Here is a 7,244-nt window from a genome sequence, read left to right as displayed (position 1 = left end):
GTTTAGTTGTTGAACTGTAGTATGTTTATTTTTCTTTGGCTAATGATAGATAGCTTGATCGTTAGCCTTTCAAAGTAAGCCTTCATACTACTGAATGAAATATTCTGTAATGTATGGACATATACAATAGTGTGTTTGCAGCTTTGCAAGAATAGTTGTCTGATTTGCTTAACTTCTCATCTGTATATAGATACAGTGCAACAAAATCCATCTATCCAAAGCCATATACAATTTGCTTCTCACATTACTCTTTCCAGTTAACTTCCCCATTACCTTACTGCTATCAACTATAAATCCCCCTGTCATCCTCAGACTGCATTTCTCCCTCCAGAGTTTTCATACCAGCACTTACTTCCCCCCACCCTGAACACACACTAGGCCCTCCAATTATTCCTTGTCCCTATCTCTTCATACTTTTGTCTATTGCAACCCTCACCTACAGCAACTCTCTTATGCTACACTGTGTTACCCCCCTTTCACAATAATACTTTTGCTTTGTTTCATTAGTCCCAGTTATCTGAGCGTTCTTCCTTCTCCCTTAACCCTCCTTTCTTTTTTTTATTTTTTGTTGGTTAGCGAAACTGCTTACAGCTTCCAAGCCCACTGATCGACCCTGTCTGGAACCTCCTGAGGTCAAGATTCCCCTATGGTGTCTTCCTGTACATCAAGAGGGTATTCTAAGTATGTCCAGCCTAAACTGTTAATTGCCTTATACAGATCACCTTAAAGCCCTATCACTATATACCAGGTCTCCTACTGGTTACCAAGAGATGATCTATGTCTGGCATACAAGGCATCCTTGGATCCAGCACTGATAGACCTTTTGGACATCCACAAAATGAACAGTGTCAGAACCATTAGATCCAAGGATTTAAATTTTGCCTGTGACATAAATAGGCCATGCCGATGAGTCACAAATGTATCTCAGAGGGTCCCCATGCACTGGAACAAGCTTCCCATCCATGTGAAGCAGAGTCCATCCCTAGCCCTATTTAAGCATAACTTATAGGTAGGAAATTGGAAATCATCCCTGTTGCCACCTCTCCATTTTTTTTTCCGGACTATCCACAAATCAAATCAATTCTCTGGTAGTCAGGAAAACACTGTACAAACTCCAGTATTCTGTTTATCAAAAGGAAACAGACTATCAGTGTTTATTAAATTGGCTGCTTTACTATGCTTTTTTACAGAAAAGCATAGTAAATCATCTGAAAGCAGGCATCCGGAACATAAAAAGAGGGCGTTCCCATAATCTGACATCGCTCTGATGTCACAAAATGGGTGGGGCATGGATGGGAGAGGGGGAATGGGTGGAGTTATGGGTGATGTGAGGAGTGTGACCTTAGTCTGGTTTTAGCCACAAAGAAAGCTGGCAACCCTAAAGGTAGGTAGTCACTACAGGAAAATAATGGACCTTTCATTGGTGGTAAGACTAGACACCATAGACTTCAGGCCTCAAAGCTCTTCTGGGTGGTTCATTGTTCCCCTGTAATGCCCACTCTATCAGTCAAAATTGCTTTTATAGCAAAGTGTGCTCTTTATTACTAAGGCGGACACAGAAAAAATATATTCAGTCTTGAATAACCTGTTTTATCTCATTAAGAGGTGTGGGGAAAATAGCCTATCCAGTCAAGCAGTTAGTTGGTTTAAGGCAGACAAATGAATCCCAAACATGACATTAGTCTATTGCAGGATACACAGATACACTTAAATACACACACACACACACACACACACACACACACACACACACACACACACACACACACACACACAGGCATACACCCACATGATGCAAGCATATAATTAAGCTTTATGTCAGTGAGAATGATAATTTGCTGAGGCACATAACAAAGGAAAATATATTTCAAGGTATCTGATTTTTGACTGCACTGCAGATCACAAGCAAGCCTCCATGTTTTACAAATGTATTACTGAAAGTAGTTTTCCAGCAGTAAAACAAAGACTTCACATTAAGATAACATATATGTTGGGACATAAGCCCAGTTAGATATTACCAGATAGAGTTATCTGGTGACCAGTGTTAGAGCTGTTCAGTTCATCCATTGCCCATTTTAATTATTTTTTTTTAATTTTATATTTGTTAAATGGTAAGCCCACTGGATAAACTGTCCTTTTTCCTTTTTCAGGGTTGACCTGGCGGCACTTTCTGGTAAAGTCACTTGTTCAGAATCACAAAGCAGGCAAATGGAGGAGAAGAGAATCAAACCTTACATCCTTGATCGTATGAAGTAGCTCAGTAACAGGAGAGATCCATAATCCTCTCCCACTAACTACAAAAAGAAAGCATTGGCTTGATGTACTTTGTATCAAAATGCATATAGACTGAATCATAGCTACAAAATCTTTTCACCTTAAAAGTAATCATGGATTTTCTCCCGCCCTAGCTACATTTTCCCAATCCAAATGACCCAAATTAATCAATCTACAAAATAAATTACAGTAGTAGTTTATACAATTAATGTTTTACGTATTGGCACTCTAAAAAATTGAACCACATGAAAAGGGACTGGTCTGCTTTTATTCTACATTTTAATGGGTCACAGCTTTCGCCATCATCTTCAACTATATAAAACAAGTCCATCTGAGCTACAAGCTCTGGAAACAGGCTCTGGTGCCTTGCTTTGCCTTTTGACTTCCCCATACTGAGCAGATACATTTCTGAAATCTAATCCAAGATGCTGGATTTGTGGATCATTTAGATGCAGTATTCAGCAACATATACTATGTAACCACCCTAGTCTGTTACAAACAAACAGTGGTACTCCAAGGAACATGTCAGCAAATTATTGCAAACGAATTTCATTTTCATCTGAAACTGTTCTATTCAGCATCCTTCTGATAACGTGATACTGGTACAAAACTGGAAAGATGTTGCTTCATATATCTTGCACTTTAAAACCTGGGAAATCTTAACAAAGAAGACCAAGAAGTAGGGATGGGCAAGCCTTAGCTGTCTCAAGCTTGGTTCGAGCCTCAGTATAACCTTGGCTGTGACTCATGATCCAGCAGGTTAAAGAGCCAAGAGAGAGCTGAGTGACAATTATACATTTTTTTTGAGTAACTGCAAACTGTTGACTCAGACCAGACCTGCAGACTGTGAGTACTTCCTGTTTAGTCAAGTCTTCATACCTAAGCACTGGGATTGGCTGGAACACCAGACAGGGTGGTGCCACATACCACAGTGCTGAAAAGGAAGGAGATGTAAACATCTTTAATGGGAGAGGACTATTATAGGAGATTGCAGTTGGGCAATTCTTTTATAAAATGATTTGCAGTTCATTTTAAGGATGAGTGATGCATTATTCCTTTACTCCAGAGTGCCTGCATGTTTGTATGGAATGGAAGGAACCTGTTTCAGTGAGAGAAACAGACATCAGGAGAGCTAGGAAAGCACTACCAATGCTAAGGGCAACATGGGTAGAATTCCTTTCTTTTTCTTTGTTTTTATCGAGGTAAGCCCCCGTTTCTCAATTGTCTGAGAGTTTTAGCTTGATGCTGTAAATCTCTAAGAGGTGCTTAGTGTATGTTTGGGGGTGACTATATGTGTTCAAGACTAACATGTTGAAATTACTACATTATTGTAGTAGTTATGGTTGATATGATTTGTTGGAGGACAGTATCCATCCAAGAGCAAAGTCTGCCATAATTATTATTATTATTATTATTATTATTATATTTTGTAGCAACTTCACGGTCAGAGTTGATGCACCTTCTCAGAAGGGGTGCAGTCCAATGGGACAGTGTGTGTGTTTTGTACCAAACAGGTTATAAAGAATGCTGAATTTTTTTATTACTGTGGGTTGCCTTAAGGGAACTGAAATATGGTTTCTTACGCAAAACAACTCACAAGGCATTTGCTGTTCCATTTTGGCATTGTATCTAGTTTTTACCTTGGGGTTGTTTGACCATTTCTTGCAAAGTGTGGTTGAACTACTGTGCAGTAAATCATTAGAACAAGAGGAGAAAATTATTTTTTTTCACGAGCCAGGATAACATTCCTGTTCCTGCATACATAATGATGCCTTGAATGCTAATGCTTATTATACATGTTTTCCCATTTTTAATTCAGACCTGTAGCTTGGGTACAGTGAAGGAGGTGGTTGTGTGGAAGCTGTTGGGAAGTGTGATCATCATACCATCAGCATTCATTTATTTGAGTGAATGCAGGTAATGTCTGTTGCGCTATAACTGTAGTATTGTTTTTTTTTTTGTACTTAAATAATTACCTCTGGACTTCCAGGTGTATTTATTTTTAACAGAGCTGTTGCTTGCTGCAATTGCCTGCTGTTGCTCAATTCTTATTGGGCTCTAAGTGCCAAGCCGGACCCTTGGCTCAGCTGTAGCTTGACTCTTCTTCATAAATCCCAGACTTGCCCACCTTTACCAAGAAGTACATGAATCTGTTCATAAGATACCACTTACGTTAAAGAGAATATTCCAAGAATCAGAGAAAAAAAAGACAAACGTTTACCCCCTAATGTATGCATGCACTGAATGGCATATATTTTTTACATTGTTTTTCTATGTTGCTCTAATAATGGCAATCAAAGCTGAATATTTAGCTGTCTTGGAATATCTAGTGATACTCATCATCATCTTTCGGCTTTTCCCGTTAGCGTTCACCACATTGGATCATCTCTTTCCATTTCTTCCTATCCTCTGCATCTTGCTCTGTCACACCAACCGCCTGCATGTCCTCTCTCACCACGTCCATAAACCTTATCTTAGGCCTTCCTCTTTTCCTCTTACCTGGCAGCTCCATCCTTAGCATCTTTTTCCCAATATACCCATCATCCCTCCTCAGCACATGTCCAAACCAATGCAATCTTGCCTCTCTAGCTTTGTCTCCAAACCTTCCAACCTGGGCTGACCCTCTAATATACTTATTCCTAATCCTATCCATCCTAGTCACACCAAGTGCAAATCTTAACATTTTTAACTCTGCCACATCCAGCTCTGACTCCTGCCTTTTTGTCAATGCCACTGTCTCCAACCCATATAACATAGCTGGTCTCACTACCCTCTTGTAGACCTTCCCTTTCACTCTTACTGGTACCCGTCTGTCACAAATCACTTCTGACACTCTTCTCCACCCATTCCACCCTGCCTGTACTCTCTTCTTCACCTCTCTTCCACATTCACCATTACTCTGAACTGTTGATCCCAAGTACTTAAACTCATCCACCTTTACCAACTCTACTCCCTGCATCCTCACCATTCCTCTACCCTCCCTCTCATTTACACACATATATTCTGTCTTAGCCCTGCTGACCTTCATTCCTCTGCTCTGTAGAGCATATCTCCACCTCTCCAGAGTCTCCTCAACCTGATTCCTACTCTCACTACAGATCACAATGTCATCTGCAAACATCATAGTCCACAGGGCCTCCTGTCTGATCTCATCTGTCAACCTGTCCATCACCACTGCAAATAAGAAAGGACTCAGAGCTGATCCTTGATGTAATCCCACCTCCACCTTAAATGGATCTGTCACTCCCACTTCAGTCCTCACCACTGTCACACTACCCTCGTACATATCCTAAACCACTCTTACATACTTCTCTGCCACTCCCGACTTCCTCATACAATACCACAACTCTTCTCTAGGCACCCTGTCATATGCTTTCTCCAAGTCTACAAAGACACAATGCATCTCCTTCTGACCTTCTCTGTATTTCTCCAATAACACTCTCAGAGCAAACATTGCATCTGTAGTGCTCTTTCCTGACATGAAACCATACTGCTGATCACTAATCATCACCTCCCTTCATAACCTAGCTTCTACTACTCTTTCCCATAACTTCAAGCTGTGACTGATCAACTTTATCCCTCTGTAGTTACTGCAGCTCTGCACATCACCCTTATTCTTAAAAATAGGTACCAAAACACTTTTTCTCCACTCCTCAGGCATCTTCTGACTTTCCAAAATTTCATTAAACAATCTAGTTAAAAATTCCACTGCCATTTCTCCTAAGCACCTCCATGCTTCCATTGGGATGTCATGTGGGCCAACAGCCTTTCCATTCTTCATCCTGTTCATAGCTGTCCTTACTTCATCCTTGCTAATCTGTTTCACTTCCTGATTCACTATCCCCACATCATCCAGCCTTCTCTCTCTCTCATTCTCTTCATTCATCAGCCTCTCAAAATATCTAGTCATATTGCAGAGACATATTTATTTGGTTGTGTTAACCATATAATAGTAACAATGTCTGTACCCAGTCATTTGGGTCTGTTTTTCTTTAGGTTGCTGCATAACTGTCCCAAGATACAAAGACTTCAGTTTGCTATATTAAGTAGGGCTGCAGGTTCCATCTTGCAATGGTGTGTAAGGAGAAAGCCTCTCAAAGCAAACTCATGGTTTCTTTGTTTTATTGAACTCTCATTTACAGATTCAGTAATGTGCAAGTTGGCCATGATGAAGTATTCTGCAAATGAATGCGGAGCATTTATTTGGTGGGAGCAGAATGCATTTTATTTATAAGTCAAGGAATCCTATGAATACATGTTCTGAAATGATATTATGCTATTAGCATTTACAGAATTGAAAAAGAACCGTCATTTTCTGATATCTTTTTGTCTTTTCCTCATCCACTCCAAATTCTTTCATTCCGCACTGCAGTTTTTTGTTTTAGTAACTTAATCTTTTACAAATTACATCTCTTTTTAAGGGTGCTGGAAAACCTCATATTATGGCCAGGTGGTTTGATGAAGTTTAAATCCTGACACTGCCACTAAATATGTCAGAAATGGTGACATGGATGAGGCTTAATTACCACTAATGCCACCTAAAATTATACAGATTGATGTATTACTGTCGCCAGTATGAAGAACAGGCCCTAGATATCACCATTTGGGTGGTGTCTCAAGGCATACCACTGATATGGAGAAGTCTAATTTAGTAATCAATTCACAAAATGCAGCCTGCTCTAAAGAGCATAAATGGAATGTGTACCACTTCCCCTGGGTATGAACTTTCAACACTGACTCCTAGATGTGACTGCTCACAGGCCACCTTCAGAGCAGCGTCTTTAAACTAGCATGGCAGGTCCCATTCTCACTACTCTTTCAGTCAACCAGAGTGTGTCTCCCAGTGCCTTTAACCCATGGTAAATACTAATAACATAAATTAATATTTTTGCACACACACTTGCACAAAATTCTTGGGAATGATTAACAGAATTATCCAATTCCCCACCACTTTATTTCTGGTACAGTAA

Source organism: Protopterus annectens, chromosome 1.part0, assembly GCF_019279795.1.
Source record: "Protopterus annectens isolate FY-2018-M chromosome 1.part0, PAN1.0, whole genome shotgun sequence".
NCBI classification, from domain to species: domain Eukaryota; kingdom Metazoa; phylum Chordata; order Ceratodontiformes; family Protopteridae; genus Protopterus; species Protopterus annectens.
This window is presented reverse-complemented; position numbering follows the sequence as displayed.